This window comes from Podarcis melisellensis (genome assembly GCF_964234715.1).
Source record: "Podarcis melisellensis genome assembly, chromosome: 3".
In the NCBI taxonomy this organism is placed as follows: domain Eukaryota; kingdom Metazoa; phylum Chordata; class Lepidosauria; order Squamata; family Lacertidae; genus Podarcis; species Podarcis melisellensis.
This window is the reverse complement of record NC_138530.1, coordinates 8,054,054-8,071,864: the sequence shown is the minus strand read 5'-3', so window position 1 is coordinate 8,071,864 and position 17,811 is coordinate 8,054,054. Positions and strand designations below refer to the sequence as shown.

Here is a 17,811-nt window from a genome sequence, read left to right as displayed (position 1 = left end):
AAGCATCCAGGGCCTCATTGGACATCCAGGGTGAGAGATTCAAGTTGGGCAGAGGCCCTAACCCAAGCTTAGAGTGTGCCGTAGCCAATACTCCACCCCCAACCTCTCATGGGGTTTCCCTTTCTGTGCTGATCCTGCAGGAATATACAAAATTCCAAGACTGACTAACATAAATAAGACATATGCTACTGAGGGGGAGGCTGGGAAAGCCCCCAACCCTGGAGCCAATTAAGGTTGGAAGGGGGTAGGGGTGTGAAATAATTTTTGGCCCTGTCAGCCAGTGACTTCCCCAGTGGGGCTTAACTACCTGGGCCCTGCACCACTGGGCAAAGTCAACGTGTGTGCAGATCAAGGCATTCTGAAGCTAACTTAGACTTCACAAAGGATAGTGCACATTCTACTCCTACGAGCTAAAAGAATATGCAGGTGGCCAGCGGCATAAAAGACTAGGCAAATCTAATGGGGGGAAAAATAGGATAAGTGCCTCTCTCTATGATTTCTGCTGTATTTGTGATGTTCTATCATGTTTTATTATATTATCGTTATTTATTGTTTGTAAGCCGCTTTGGGCAAAGAAATGCAATCAGTCAAGCAATCCTATTACTTCCACATGAAATGATCATTTGCATTTGGAAGGCAAATGACATAATTTCAGAAGGTTAAACATTTAAAATCTGCCCTCACTTGCAAAATATATAACAAATCATCGTATTAGTACAGAAGTTAAAGCAGAATAATGTTCTCCACTAAGACAGGGATGAACAACTTGTGGCACTCTAGGTGTTATCAGAGCCTAGGAAAAACTTCGCAAGCAACCAGTCAGCTGATTATCAGGGGGTTGGGAAGCGCTGCCGAAAGGGCAGTGAAAGTTTTCTCTGCAAAGAAAGAAAGAAAGAAAGAGCCCTTTTATTTGTTTTTTTAAGCATGTGTCTTTCTTTCTTTCTTTCTTTCTTTCTTTCTTTCTTTCTTTCTTTAGTGGTGTTGAGGTTAAGAGTGGTAGACTAGAAATCTGGTGAACTGGGTTCACATCCCTGCTCCTCCACATGCAGCTGCTGGGTGACCTTGGGCTAGTCACACTTCTCTGAAGTCTCTCAGCCTCACTCACCTCACAGTGTGTTTGTTGTGGGGGAGGAAGGGAAAAGGAGATTGTGAGCTGCTTTGAGACTCCTTAGGGTAGTGATAAAGTAGGATATCAAATACAAACTCTACTAATTCTACTAATTGTCCCCTCCTTCCTTCCTTCCTTCCTTCCTTCCTTCCTTCCTTCCTTCCTTCCTTCCTTAAGATGGTAATTCATAACTCGAAACAATGGGGGAGGTTCTTTAGCAACAAACTATTTTATCTGAAGTGGGGGAAATCTAGTTTTAGGAGCCCTTTTGGATTTCTCCACAAACTCCTCACTTTTATGAGAATTATGCCTCTGCAGATACATCATGGAGGCTGTCTCTAACTGACAATTTGATTGATGTTAAGGGGAGCCTCATGGAAGTTGTGCTTCCAAAGCCTGTCATTGTTGGCCCGCTGACCAAAGTTAAGGATGTGGGGTACATTGTGGATTCTAAATCATTTTACTTGGTGAATTCTGGGTCATTTTCTCCATGCAAATAGTTGATTTCTCATAAGCGGCTGTCGGTGCACATGATTAATCGTTATCCATAAACTCTAGTTTCTTTTAATGTAGAAATACGCTCTTGCAGTTGCATCCATGAATTCAATATACTTCCTCAGTACCAGGTGCCTGAGAATGGAGGGCGTCCAACCAGTGTGAGCTGCTTTCACTGCCTTAACAGATTTTGCAACATTTACAGCTGGGAAGATCAAAGTGCTAGGATGATCCATCAACGACTTCGTGGTCTGGGCGAGCTTCTCCGTTTGCTGCCAAAAATAGGTATGCGGTTCGGTGGCATACAAATGTTGATGCAAATATTTCAGAAAGGTACTAAATACATAAAGTCCCCTGGAAAGGCGTCTCAGGCAGACTTCCCTTTTGAATTCAGGGGGGAAGCATTCTTCTATGTCATCAATGTGTGGAAGGTGGAGACTCATCCGAGGGAGGTCCTCCCAGATAGTTTCACATGTGCCCAGCTCCTCACACACATCTTGGTTCAAACTGTTGGCTTTCAGTTTGAGCCAGATAGCCACATCCTGGGGTGGTTCTGCTGCTGCAAAAGCGACAGGCCAAACCTCTGTGCAAATGAAAAGCATGGCTGCAGTGGCAGTGCAAAGCCTGAATCCAAGTAGAGCATTCATGGCCTTTTGTTCTTGCTTTTTTCTTCCGTATATCCCTCTTGAGAAGTGAAGACCTTGAGGCCTTGATCGGCTGGATGTGGCAATTCCTGGATGTGAGGCAGTGGTTTCAAGAGCACCTGATGTGAATTGCATGGATAAAAGTAGAACAGCAGTGAATTAAAAAGCAAAATGAAACAGAATAAATGCAGAAACTGTAACAGTTCCAGCAGAGGTTTCTCAGGGAAGTTCTTTTTCTGGCGACAGAAACGCCAACGAAGTGGATAGCATTCATTTATAAATAATTTCCTCGGTCATTAGAGCACAATCTAATGGGTCATGGGTTAGATCTCTTCTGATAGGACTAGATCTCTTCTGATTCTACAATTCTATGGTTCCCCCCTCCCCCCAAGGTAACACTTGTGGAGGCAAAGCAATTCGTACCTAAACTCCCTGAGGGTGAGGGACAAAGCCTTTAACAACAGAGAAAGAAAGGGACAAGAATTTAAAAACACTGTGTTTTCCGGGAATCCTTTAAATGCTGATTCACTGGCTGAATGAACAAATTGTGTCAGCTGGATCTCGCCATTACTTTGTCCAAATTGTGTGCTTTACGTTGGAGAACTCAATCCTTGCCTGCTATTGTGTATTCAAGGAGAAATCTTTCAAGCAAGCTTCTCGTCTTCTGATTAGGGCCTCTTTGTTTATTGTCAGGAAAGCTTTTGAGGAATCACACAGTTAGGAAGCCAATGTTGCTTCCCCCTAGCCCCAAAATGCCGGTTACCAGCTACGTATATTATTTTTCTTAAAGGTAAAGTGACCATTAGGTCCAGTCCATTAGGTCTTGACCAATAGGTCCAATCGTGGCCGACTCTGGGGTTGCGGCGCTCATCTCGCTTTACTGGCCAAGGGAGCCGGCATACAGCTTCCGGGTCATGTGGCCAGCATGATTAAGCCGCTTCTGGCGAACCAGAGCAGCACACAGAAACGGTGTTTACTTTCCCGCGGGAGCGGTACCTATTTATCTACTTGCATTTTGACATGCTTTCGAACTGCTAGGTTGGCAGGAGCAGCGACCAAACAACTGGAGCTCACCCCTTCGCGATGATTCGAACCGCTGACCTTCTGATCGGCAAGTCCTGGCCGCTGTGGTTTAACCCACAGTGCCACCCACGTCCCATTATTTTTCTTAGTCCTCCAATAAAGAAGGTATTGACAAAGGAACTTGGCATCCTCCTGAAGGCAAGCAAAGGCCCATTTGATCTTTTCCCTCACAATGGCCAGCCAGAGGCATGTGGGAAATCCACAACCAGGACACAGGATGCCCCACAACCCACAACAGGCCCTTTGTCTGTTGGGAAAAGGACCAGAGTTGTCTGAAGAGGGTCCAGGTTTCAATACATAAATTTATTTAGATTATTATGTAACTTTTAAAAATGATGACTATTATCCACCGGATCTTTATTATTCGATCCACTCCAATACCTTTTGGAACTTTTCTTCTTCTTCTTTAAAATAGTTTGGATTGATTTTGAATTATTTATCATTTTTTAATTGGAAATAAATTTAGAACATAAGACACAAGAGCATTATTGCCTCTAACTTTAAAAGACCCTGGTGAGCCACAAGTATTATTAGGTTCACCTATTTTCCTAAGTTTCATGTTTTTCTATGTAACATTTATTATGCTAACTATGTTACGCACTTGTTTATTAAAAGGAATACTGTCTGATGGACTATATGGGACTGGCAGAAATGACTGGCAGAATCCGAGACCAGGGAAAAGAGTCAGCGGAAGAAGATTGGAAGAAATTGGCTCCTATCGACTACCCGGCATGGAGACCGGGAAGGACTATTTACAGAAATATTGTAAAATTAATGAATGTTAGAATGATGTTGGATAGAAATTAAGTGGTTTCCAGCTGTAATGCTTAAGAGAATATGAAAAAAAAAGGTTTAGAAATAGGTAAAAATTTAATGGTAAGGATTTGCTGAACTAACAATTTGAATTGGAATACAAAAAGGGGAGGTATGAGGAGGTCCGGGAAATAAGTTAAAGGAAAATAAGTAATGGAAATTCTGTGTGTTTTTAATTATTTTTATTTTTGTATTTTTGTTATTTTTCATTTTTATTTTTCATTGTATTATTATTGAAAATCTTAATAAATATTCTATATATATATATATAAAAGGAATACTGTCTTGTTAGCAAACATATATTTTAAACTAAGCTTGTTCTCAGAAAGGCGTTCCTAGAATAAAGATATTTATGGTAGTCTAATTGTAGTTTAAATGCACCTTTGGTGCAATTTCCCTTCATTTTATCTGTCTTAATTATGAATTTTCCCAATTTCAGCTTCATACTATGATCCTATCCACCTTCTCCACCTTTCGCATCATGTGAGTGCATACATTGTGCAGGGTGACACCTGAAATTAACGCTGTGGAACTTTCAAAGTTTAATTCCGCACATAAAGCACTGTGTAATAATATGTTTCTTCCTTGCCGTGGAGCATTAATCAATGAAGAATTGAATAGGATACCTGCCACTTCCTCCTGATCTCTGATAGACCCTCAAGGGCAGAGGAGAGGATGAGTTGAATAGGCTCATAAGAAGTTGGCCAACCAAGGGTGAGTGAAAGGAGAAGAATAGTGTCTTGTTGAGTTTATTTGCTCCCACCCTCCTGATACGGAAAATATCAGTCTCCTTCCATCTCATGCAACCTGAGAGAGCATACTCACAATCCCAAAATGAAAGAGAAGGAGGTCTCAGATGGTCAGTGGCTGTTTACCAAAGAGGTACCTGGAAGTTTCTGTTCCTTCTGCTTGGCTTTCCTTTTTATCTGCTTATCAGTTCCTTTAACTGTACTGGTCCCATCCTACTCCCACCATTTTTCTTTTAAGTGAGTCCAACTATAATAATGTCAGGAACAGTCCCATCCTGTGCCTTCCTGATTTGTCCCTTGACACACACTATATACTTCGTGTCTCATGCAAATAGCTCAGACCACGATGCACAAAAAAGGAACCATGATCTTTCATCTTTACTTAAATGATCATAACTCTTGACTTTGGCTTTTTAAATCTTTGCCCCCATGAATCCTCTTTGTGGGTGTTGGGGGCAAAGATTTAAAAAGCCAAATAAAAAATAAAAATGATGGTACTGCCGTACCTCCTATATTTCTAGAGGTTTATCATTAGCTACAGAAGATGGAAAACAACAAAACTGGTAAAACATTATTTGGAAAATTATACATCCCAATAACAGTTCAAGATTACAATATAAAAATATCATATTAACTTCTTCTTTGGCTATCACTCATAGCCAAGTAAGAGTGTCTTCCATAAACACAGTATTAACAATGGAGTCTGTAAGTGACTGTGGAGGCCAATTCTGGATCCACACATCCTTCCACAGTGGGGATATAGGTTTCCGGGCGGGAATTGATCACAGTGAGGTTTAGCCAAGCGTGCCTTCCTCTTAACACGTTTCTCCCTTGTGTCCTGAGTTTGACTATCTTCAAAGCCCATGACACCTTTGGTAAAGGTTGTTCTCTAACTGACGAAGAAGAAGAGTTTGGATTTGATATCCCGCCTTTCACTCCCCTTCAGGAGTCTCAAAGCGGCTAACATTCTCCTTTCCCTTCCTCCCCCACAACAAACACTCTGTGAGGTGAGTGGGGCTGAGAGACTTCAAAGAAGTGTGACTAGCCCAAGGTCACCCAGCAGCTGCATGTGGAGGAGCGGAGACTCGAACCCGGTTCCCCAGATTACAAGACTACCGCTCTTAACCACTACACCACACTGTGAGCAACTGGAGTGCTCACAGGCCAGTGTTTCCCAATTGTTGGTGTTTATACCACATTGTTTTAGATTTGCCTTTAGATGGTCTTTAAACCTCTTTTGTTGACCACCAGCATTTCACTTTCCATTTTTAAGTTTGGAATAGAGTAGTTGCTTTGGAAGATGATAATCAGGCATCCGAACAACATGACTGCTCCAACGAAGTTGATGTTGAAGAATCATTGCTTCAACATTGGTGATCTTTGCTTCTTCCAGTACACTAGCATTAGTTCGTCTGTCTTCCCAAGTGATGTGTAAAATTTTTCGGAGACACCGTTGATGGAATCTTTGGAGGAGTTGGAGATGGCGTTTATAAGTGGTCCATGTTTCACAAGTACACAGTAAGGTTGGTAGTACATAAGAGGCAGTGTGGCTGTATTTAACATCATGTGGAAGCATGCAGCAGTCCACTTCCATAGGATGCCGCTGTTAATTCAGGGATCACCAAAAATAGCTTGGTCAAATCCAAATCGGTAGAATTCAGTAAGAGAGGTCCTGTTGGGAGATTAATAATAACAACAAACAATTCGTGAGACAGATAACCCTTCTCCTGTAACACCATTATTGTGTCAACCTATTTTCTATAGCACAGATAGAGTGTTCCTTTTGAAAAATGGGGAAAGGTGGACCAATAGGGCTTAAATACATTTACAAAGGAGGCACTCCTTTGTCTGGAATAGCTATACAACAAATGGTTCAAAACGTCTACAACTGCATGTTAATCCATCAAGTCATTTCCATAGCATGGAATTCTGCAGACAAGGGACAAAGTCATTAACCATGTTTGAAAACTGTTTTCTTTGAAAATGTTTTATACTGTATATGTCAGACCCTAGAGGCAAAGTCTTAATTTATTTAATTGATAAAGTGTTGCTAATCTTTCAATGGCAAAATTATCCAAGTGGAAAACAAGACAGGAAAGAGACTTGGGACAAGAGATTGATGATACTTTATTGGAAATAATGTGGCAAAATAAATAAATAAATCACTTTTGAGCTATTTCTGTTCGTGTATGAGAAAGGAGTGCCTCCTTTGTAAATGTATTTAAGCCCTATTGGTCCACCTCTATCTGTGCTATAGAAAATAGGAAGTACCTGCACAACACATTGGTAAGTAAAATGGACAAAATGACCTCTCCAGAATGTTGGAGAAACTGTGAGACTGATGCAACATTTTTACACATGTAGTAGGAATGCCCACTGATTGTTCCTTTCTCATTGCAGATATTTCAGGAAATAGAACACATTACATCTTAGTTGACTACTTTAGATCTAAAAATGGCACTAATTTCAGTATTTGAGGACGAAATACTCAAATAATATCTATTATTAGGGTCAGAGACTTAATTTTGCATCTTATAACTTGCATTGTTATGCGAACTAATATCCAGATTGCTATGTTTATTCTTGGGACTTAAAATTGATGAAAAGGTTGTCAATGTAAGAATCTATAAAGCTTTTATAAAACATGGTTCAATTTCATTTCATTTCCAACAAAGAATGACCATGCTTATAAACCATCCAAGACACATGTGAACCCATGGAATGGCACTTTTTAGATTGGTAGCTATTGAATTCATGTTTTATTTTATAATTACTAATACAACTAGAACTAGCTGGAGTTGTTAAGGAGGACAGGGGGAAACTGCAATTTGTTGTATGTTTGTTCAAAAGTAATAAAAATATTTTTTTTTTTTGAAAATGCTTTCCTAACAAGAGGAAATTGGGTTTAAACCGAACCTAATTAATGAGAGCTGATAATTTAAATAAAGTTGAAAGAGGATGGTTTCTATGATCTGCTACATTGGTGGGAGATAGAGGCTATCAAAGAAGTGAGGTGTGTCAAGGAACAACAAGGCAAGGAACAACCCACAGGAGTGGAATGTTCCTGAAATTATTAAAGTTGGATTCAGTTAACAGAAAAATGGAGGGGTGTGTGTAGGATGAAATACTACAATTAAATGCACGAAGTAGCCTATAAAAAGGAAACCCAACAAAAGCTTCCAGAATCTATGATCTTATTTGATAAAGCTGAAAACACCTTTTGTGGCCATTAGAGACATCTTTTCCTTTCTTTTTGGGATTGTGAGTATGCTAGCTCAGGTTGGAAGCGAATATCCTTTCCCTTGAAGCGGGAAATAGAATCAGCAGAATACTTCTCTCAGAAGTGCTTTTGTTCAGTCAGGACACAGAACAGGGAAAGGGGATTCAGCCTATGCTAGAGGGAATAATACTTCTCCTGAAGACACAGGTTCACGGTCTGGGCATGCTCCTGGCTGCAGCCCTGAACATGGCTGTCTAGGTTTCTGCAGTGGATAGGAGTGGATTTGCAGTTAAGGCTAGTGCGCCAATTCTGCCTGTTCCTTGAGATGACTGAGTTGCGCAAAGTGACACATGTCTTCCCTACATCCCGTTTGGATTACTGTAATGTGCTGTATGTGGGAATGTCTTAGGAAGGTGCTCAGAAACTTCAACTGGTTCAAAGACCTGGAGCCAGACTGTTGACAGGGGTTGGTTATGGGGAGCACGACACTCCCTTGCTAGAACAGCTTCACCGGCTAGCAATCTGTTTCCAGGCAAAAGGAGACTTGCTGTTTCAAAAGTTATGGCTTAGAACCTTGTATAAGTTTGTGGAGGCTATTATCTGTGTGACAATGTGAGTTTGATTTCACTAGGCTCGGTAGATTCTTTTGATGTAACTTTAGCTTTGAGGCAACTACTAGTCCCAAGTCCCAGGTGCGCAGGAGAATTTGTCACAAAAGATTTAGTGATAGCAATGGACAAGGGTGGATTTAGAAAAAGATTAGACTTACTCATGGTGGATAAGTCAATAAATAATTAGAGGAGGCCCAAGGCATTGTACTGCCCGAGACAAGCAAAACAGTGCCCCTCTCAAATATGCTACCTGAGGCAGTTGCTTTATTTTATTTAATAAAGTGGTACCTCGGGTTACAGATGCTTCAGGTTACAGACGCTTCAAGTTACAGACTCTGCTAACCTAGAAATAGGACCTCGGGTTAAGAACTTTGCTTCAGGATGAGAACAGAAATCGCGCAGCAGCAGCGGGAGGCCCCATAAGCTGAAGTGGTACCTCAGGTTAAGAACAGTTTCAGGTTAAGAATGGACCTCCAGAACGAATTAAGTTCTTTTTTTAAAAATAATATTTATTAAGGTTTTGAAAGATTACAAAATTAAGGAAAAAGAAAAGAAAAAAAGAGCAAAAACACAGAAAAATAAAAACAATTAGAAGAAAAAAACACACAAATCAATCTTTCCATAACTTATCTTTCATTTGCTTGTTTCCTTGACCTCCTCACACCTCCCTTTTTTGTGTTCTAGTTCAATTAGCTATTTCAGCAAATCCTTTCCATCTTTGTTTTTATCCTGATAATTTAACTTAATATAATGTAACTTTACATTCTCACCAATTAACAATCTATTTTTTCTTAATCTTTTATAACATTTCTGCTAAAACCACGTAACATCATTCCAACATCCTTCTAACATTTCTTAATTTTACAATGTTTCTGTAAATAGTCTTTAAATTTCTTCCAATCTTCTTCCACCGACTCTTCTCCCTGGTCTCGAATACTGCCAGTCATTTCCGCCAGTTCCATATAGTCCATCACCTTCATCTGCCATTCTTCCCGGGTACTTTGCAATAAGTATTCTTGCTGCTGTTGTAGCATACATAAAAAAAGTTCTGTCCTTCTTGGACACCGATTGGCCGACCATGCCCAGGAGAAAGGCCTCTGGTTTCTTCAGAAAGGTATATTTAAATACCTTTTTCATTTCATTATAGATCATCTCCCAGAAATTCTTAATCCTTGATCATGTCCACCAAAGGTGAAAGAATGTACCTTCAGTCTCTTTACATTTCCAGCATTTATTATCAGGCGAGTGATATATTTTTGCAAGCTTGACTGGTGTCATGTACCACCTGTAAATCATTTTCATTATATTCTCTCTTAGGGCATTACATGCCATGAACTTCATACCTGTGGTCCATAACCGATCCCAGTCAGCCATCATAATATTATGTCCAACATCTTGTGCCCATTTAATCATAGATGATTTCACTGTTTCATCCTGAGTATTCCATTTCAACAACAAGTTATACATTCTTGACAAGTTCTTAGTTTTGGGATCTAACAGTTCTGTTTCCAATTTAGATTTTTCCACCTGGCAGCCAATTTTCTTGTCCAAATTGTAAGCCTCCATTATTTGATAATAATGAAGCTAGTCTCGCACTTTGTTTTTTAGTTTTTCAAAACTCTGCAGTTTTAATCTATCTCCCTCTTGTTCCAAAATTTCCCAATATTTTGGCCATTTGGCCTCCATATTGAGCTTTTTCTGAGCCTTCGCTTCCATCGGTGACAACCACTTTGGGGTTTTATTTTCGAGTAAGTCCTTATATCTTGTCCAGACATTAAACAGTGCTTTCCTGACAATATGGTTTTTAAACGCTTTATGTGCTTTGACCTTATCATACCACAAATATGCATGCCACCCAAATACATTGTTGAAATCTTCTAAGTCCAGAATGTCTGTGTTTTCAAGAAGCAGCCATTCTCTCAGCCAGCAGAATGCTGCTGATTCATAATAAAGTTTAAGGTCTGGCAGGGCAAATCCACCTCTTTCTTTAGCATCAGTTAATATTTTGAATTTTATTTGGGGCTTCTTGCCCTGCCATACAAATCTAGAAATATCTCTCTGCCACTTCTTGAAACAGTCCATTTTATCCAAAATTTGCAATGTTTGAAACAAAAACAGCATTCTTGGCAATACATTCATTTTTATCACAGCAATTCGGCCTAGCAGTGATAGCTTCAGATTTGACCATATTTCTAAATCCTTTTTCACTTCCATCCAACATTTTTCATAATTATCTTTAAATAAATTCACATTCTTAGCAGTAATATTAACCCCCAGATATTTCACTTTCTTAACCAGTGTTAATCCTGTCTCCTTCTGAAACCTCGCTCTCTCATTCACAGTTAAGTTTTTCTCTAAAACCTTAGTTTTCATCTTATTCAACTTAAAACCTGCTACCTGTCCGAATTCCAATACTCTTTTAGTACTAGATACTGGCTCCTGTAATGTCAATACTAGGTCCAGAATGAATTAAGTTCTTAACCCGAGATACCACTGTAGTAGCTCCAACAATGGCCATGATGGCTGCATACGCCCTCCAGAGACAGAAAAACACCTTATTTATTCTCCTGCTTTTAGTTGTCATTTCTGTTCTGCTCTACATTCACTGTTGTATTTTTATCCATGTTATTTTTGTCAGGTGCCCTCGTAGGGTGAATACTGAAATCCTTGCCTCATAAGGAATTGCTACATCCACTCAGCCAGCACCATTAGACACAAAGCTACAAGCAAGAGATAAAGGGAAGAGTAAAGCCGGGGGAGAAGACAATGAATGTTCTTCTTTGCACTGCCACTGCTGCCATGCTTTTCATCATTGCTGAGGCTAAGGCTGCTAGCATGCCTTTTGAGAAAGAGTTAGGTGCCTCTCCTGAAGCCTTGCCTTTGGCTACCTGGCTAACAAAAAAGACTACCAAGTTGTATAAAACGCTGTGTAACCTGCGAGGCACATGTGATACCGATTGGAGTCATCTGCCTCAGGAACATTTGCTTATCCCAGAGATCCCTAGCGAAAGTAAATGCTCCCCCTCTACATTTGAAAAGGAAGGATGCCTGGAACTCCTTGCAGAGGGACTTTTTTCATTTAGGATATTTTTGGAATACCTGCAGGAAACTTTATTTCCCAAGAAACCAAAGCTAACTCGGTACTTGTGGCCAGCAACAGAGTTTCTGGCCAATAACTTGAAGTCACAGCTGAAGAATCCTGATTGCATGCAACCTATACCTGACGGCATTGACGATGATCTTGTTCATAAGATGGCAATGTATACTGGTTGGACACCTGCAATTTTCAGGCACACCATACTTAGAAGGTACCTGACGTTTATGGATACAGCTGCAAGTGCAATTCGGTCCATAAACACATCATAGATAACAGTAAATCATGTGCATCAACTGGCATTTAGAAGAGGACAACCATTTGGACAAAAAAAATGACCCCAAGTTTACCAGGAAAAAAATGTTTGAGAAGCCGCACTGCAGCCCACAGCTGACCACATCCTAATCTCCCCAGTGGGCCAAGATTGAGAGGTGGAAAGGAGTACAGGTATAACAATCAATCAGATCATCAGTTAGAACCCATTTAAAGTCTCTGCAGCCATAAAACACACCTAAAAGTGGATAATTTGTGGAGAAAACCTTGAAGATGCCTAGAATACTTGCTCGGCTGAAGAGAAAGCAGCAGGTGTTTAAAGTGCTTTGAATGCAAACTTCAGTCATTGGAAAGAAAGAAAAGTAGAGGCTCGCAGAGAAAACTGGCAAAACCACTTTTCCAGTGCTTCCTAATGGAAGCACTTGACTAACTTTAAGTTAGCTTCAGAACCAAACAAAATATAGAAATATTGTTATACTTGAGCTACAAATGACAACTGCATGTTTATTTATTCTCTGTCCCATTAAGTCATCAGAACCCCTAAGCAGGTTACATAAAACATCCATTGTGTACCAATAAAAAGAGAAATTAAAAAGAAGTTTTCAAAATGATAAAACCAGCAGTTTTGAAAACAAGAAAGCACAGCATATTGTTCTACCTGGAACAGGTGATATTTAGCTAAGAGACAAAACAGCAGTCATTCATTTATTATGGTAGGTCCTATGGCCTGCCCATGCTGATTTCTAAATTCAGAGAAACAACCAGCAAATAACTATTTCCTTCCTTTTTACAGTCTCAAGAGACAGGACTGATCCATTTTATGATTCAAATCACTCTTGAAAAACTGGTATATATACTGCCTAGTTTCAAAAATCAGAGAAAAACTTATAAAAAATAGGAAATAATCAATGCACAACATGAAGATTATAAACAATTGCTTCTCCACAGAACCATGTCTCAAGATTTATGATGATTATGAATAACTTTTGTAGGTAAAAGAATAAGAGGGAGGGAAAAATAAGGTTAATTTGGATGAAGAGTGTCACAGGTATAGGCTTGTATGATAAGATTGTTATAATGTCTCCTAGGATATTATTGTGAAGGGCAGGAATGAAATGTTATTGATAATAAAAACAAACATTGAAATAAATTTCTTTAAAATCAATGTGATTTCTTGTTCTACTAAATCTCCCTTCCTTCCTTCCTTCCTTCCTTCCTTCCTTCCTTCCTTCCTTCCTTCCTTCCTTCCTTCCTTTCTTTTGTAATTGCTTTAAGGTTTAACTGTACACATTCTCAAACAATTAATCACCCAGATGGATGGATCATATTAATCACTTACAAGCAAGATGAAAAAGCAGGATGTTGTGGTTCGAGGACCCGACCCCCGCGATGTGAAAGAATATACAAGGACACGTGATGTAAGGTTAATGGGCAAGGAAAGGCCACAACTTTATTGATTACAGCAGTGAAAAGGTTTTATTGATTACAGCAGTGAAAAGCTTAGGCATTGGATTTCTGAAGCAAGTGGGTTTATTCACCAGTAGGTGGAGCCTGTTGATGCTAATCCAACTATAGGCTCACCCCTGATGTCACCGAGGGTCGTGCCATGGCCTCCCGCCAAGCAGGCATCGGACAGAATACACGACCGCCAGATGCCTTTAACGGAATACCCCTAAAAATTGAAGGCATAGGCGATGGCCACACCTAGCTCTTCGACGCAGCACATCACATTTTTCCAATGCCTAACCTACCCACCAATACCACAAAGGTTGTGACGATTGCTACAAGGTAGGCTGAAAATCAAAGGAAAGTATTCCTTTATGCAACAACAGCTGCCAGGATGCTTATAGCTAAAAACTGGAAAGGCAGAAAAATTCCATCAGTGAAAGATTGGCAAATTAAATTTTGTGAATACATAAATCTGGCAAGACTCACAGCTTACATAAGGGGACAATCGGACCAGAAATTATTAAAAGAATGGGGTTGTGCTAAAGAGTATATGAAAAAACATTGTTCTGGAGTTAGTATATTGGTATGTAATGAATGATGCTTTACAGGGTTAAAGAATAAGAAAAATGGTGTAAAAAAGCACAAAGATGGAAGTAATCTAATTAGACACAACAATACAGTAAGAGTAAATTTTTTGAGGTCTTAGAACAAAGGAAGGAAGTCAATTTGTGTTTATGTATGTAATGATATGGTTTTGTTCTGTTGATGTGTGCTTTTTCATTTTTGTTTAGTTTTGTTTTGTTTCCTTTGCTTTTGTTTCCTTTTCCTTTTCTGTTTTTTTTCTATATGTTCCCGGGATTTTTGTCTGTATAGTATTATTTTGGATTCAATGTTTGTAATCTTTGTTATGATTCTGCATTGAAAATAAAATAATAATAATAATAATAATAATAATAATAATAATAATAATAATAATAATATAAAAAGACCCTGATGTTGGGAAAGATTGAGGGCTCAAGGAGAAGGGGACAACAGAGGACGGGATGGTTGGACAGTGTTCTCGAAGCTACCAGCATGAGTTTGACCAAACTGCGGGAGGCAGTGGAAGACAGGAGTGCCTGGCGTGCTCTGGTCCATGGGGTCACGAAGAGTCGGACACGTCTGAACAACAAAACAACAACAACATGTGAAAGATAATGGAAGCCATTAAAAAAAATCAGAATGAGTTGATTTTTATCGACATTGCCAAGAGCAAAAGCATTAAGAATCTAGAAACATCATGTTTTCTTGTTGTTAACAAGCCCATTGCTCTTTTAAAGCTCACATACCATCTTAAATGTGAAGAACAGAGATTATAAATACCAGTACAGGTCAGGATTTTATCAATTTTTAATAAAGAAACAACCAATTACCCTTAATTAAAAGTTAATTAAATTGGGAGCGCCTAGCCTGTGGTGGACTGTTACCAGTAAACAGTTGGCTGCATAATACTACACTTAAACAATAGTTAAAACACAAAAAAGTAAAAGATTTCTATACAATCACTGAAAGTACAAGGAAGTATACGACTTTTATTTGCAGGAGATGTGCTCTCTGTCGAAACTTTGCTAGCGTAAGAACTATGCCACGCAAAAACATGAAAAAGCCAACATTCTCTTCAGTATTTAGACCAGGCCGTGGAGATATTCTGGCAGGGTGGGTGCTGTATATTAAGCAAGATCCCAAACAGAAAAATGCTGATATATTTTCACAAGTTTTTTCCCCCCCACGATGAAATGAAGAGCAAAATGAGAGCTTCCCTTCTCCTCGAATTTCCCACTCTCCGGAACCACAACAGCCACCCTCTTAGAAGCCAGTCCCAAACCTGATCCCTCTATTGCAACAGAATATGTACTCAGTGGGATGGGGAGGGAAGAGTCCATTGTAACTGACCTCTTTCTTTCTTTCTCCACACACACAAACACACAGACACACATACAGACACAGAGACACAGAACCCGCACCCGTTGCTAAAACACAAAGCACAATTTATGTCTGAGGCTGCCTAGTAACTGTAGCCTTGTATCTTTATCACAGCAACGTAAGTGGCGCCATGGGCTTGCCGATCAGAAGGCTGGTGGCTCGAATCCCCACAACAGGGTGAACCCCCGTTGCTCTGTCCCAGCTCCTGCCAACCTAGTCTTTTGAAAGCATGTCAGTGCAAGTAGATAAATAGGAACCACTGCGGTGGGAAGGTAAATGGCATTTCCGTACAATCTGGCTTGCCAGAAGTGGTCTTCTCATGCTGGCTACATGACCCAGAAACCTGTGGACAAATGCCGGCTCCCTCGGCCTGAAAGCGAGATGAGCGCCGCAACCCCATAGTTGTCTTTGACCTGACTTAACCATCCAGGAGTCCCTTACTTTTTACCTTTACCTGTATCTTTATACGGATAGGTAGCCGTGTTGGTCTGCCATAGTCAAAACAAAAAAAAATCCTTCCTGTAGCACCTTAAAGACCAACTAAGTTAGTTCTTGGTATGAGCTTTCGTGTGCATGCACACTTCTTCAGATACACTGAAACAGAAGTTTCCAGACCCTTCTATATAGTGAGAAGGTGGGGAGGGGTATTACTCAGAAGGGTGGTGGGAATGGGTGATTGGCAGATAGCTGTGATGATCCTGTTGACGACTCTTAACGACTGCAATAGGTCTTACAAGAAAAAGCAAGGGGTGAGAAGGTGAAAAGTGGCTTTGTCATGTATAATGAGATAAGAATCCAATGTCTTTGTTCAGGCCAGGTTTCTCCATGGTTTTAAGTTTGGTGATAAGTTGCAATTCAGCAGCTTCTCTTTCCAGTCTATTTCTGAAATTCCTTTGTAGTAAAACAGCTACTTTGAGATCTTGTATAGAATGTCCTGGGAGATTGAAGTGTTCTCCTACTGGTTTCTCTGTTTTGTGATTCCTGATGTCCGATTTATGTCCGTTTATTCTTTGGCGTAAGGTCTGGCCTGTTTGTCCAATATAGAGAGCTGAAGGACACTGTTGGCATTTGATGGCATATACAATGTTAGACGATGAGCAATTAAATAGTCCTGAGATGGTATGTGTGATGTTGTTGGGGCCAGTAATGGTGTTGTCTGGGTGTATGTGGCAGCAAAGTTGGCATCTGGGTTTGTTGCAGGCTCTGGTGCCAGTGTCCGTGTTAGGTCTGGTTGTAGTATTATTGTGGGTTAGGAGTTGTTTGAGATTGGGTGGCTGTCTGTAGGCAATGAAAGGTCTTCCTCCCAGAGCTTGAGAAAGAGAACTGTCATTGTCCAGGAGAGGTTGTAGATCTCTGATGATGCGTTGTACTGTTTTAACTTGTGAGCTGTATGTGATGACTAGAGGTGTTCTGTTATTTTCTTTTTTGGGTCTGTCTTGTAGCAAGTTCTCTCTGGGTATCAGTCTGGCTCTGTTGATCTGTTGTCTAACTTCATCTGCTGGGTATTTTAGTTCTAAAAAGGTTTGCTGTAGATCTCTTAGGTGAGAGTCTCTGTCTGTAGAATTGGAACAGATGCGGCTGTAACGTAGTGCCTGGCTATATACAATGGACTGTTTGGGATGTTTGGGATGGTAGCTAGAGGCATGTAGATATGTTTGTCGGTCAGTTGGTTTACGGTATAAGGTGGTGTCTATGCGCCCATCCTGTATTTTTATAGTGGTGTCCAAAAAATGTATTTCTTGCATAGATTGATTCATTGTTAGGTTGATTGTGGGGTGAAAATCATTGAATTTCTGGTGGAAGGTGTCCAGGGTCTGTTGACCATGTGTCCAGATGATAAAAATATCGTCAATGTATCGCAGGTACAAGAGAGGTTTGAGTGGGTAGGAGTTTAGGAAACGTTGTTCTAAATCTGCCATGAAGATGTTGGCATACTGTGGGGCCATGCGGGTGCCCATTGCTGTGCCGCTGATCTGAAGGAACAGGTCATCACCGAATTTGAAGTTGTTGTGGGTAAGGACAAATTGGCAGAGTTTGGTGGCAAAGTCCGCTGTGGTTTTATCTGAAATGGTGTTCCTTATAGCTTGTAAACCATCGTTGTGTGGGATGTTGGTATACAGAGATTCCACATCCATAGTAGCTAGTATAGTATTGTTGGGAAGATTATTTACAGATTGTATTTTCCTCAGAAAATCTGTGGTGTCACGTACATAGCTGGGAGCACTGATGGCATATGGTTTCAGAACAGAGTCCATATAACCGGAGACACCCACTGTAATAGTGCCAATACCTGAAATGATGGGGCAAAGG

The 17,811-nt window shown here is 40.2% G+C and overlaps 1 long non-coding RNA gene across 1 annotated transcript; it reads left to right on the top strand.

Annotated features, from left to right (window-relative positions):
* Positions 1 to 8,083: 8,083 nt before the first annotated feature.
* Positions 8,084 to 13,255, top strand: LOC309366015. Its single transcript, XR_014166399.1, has 2 exons — positions 8,084 to 8,153; positions 11,362 to 13,255. It is a non-coding gene; the product is annotated as an uncharacterized lncRNA (long non-coding RNA).
* The last annotated feature ends 4,556 nt before the right edge of the window (positions 13,256 to 17,811 follow it).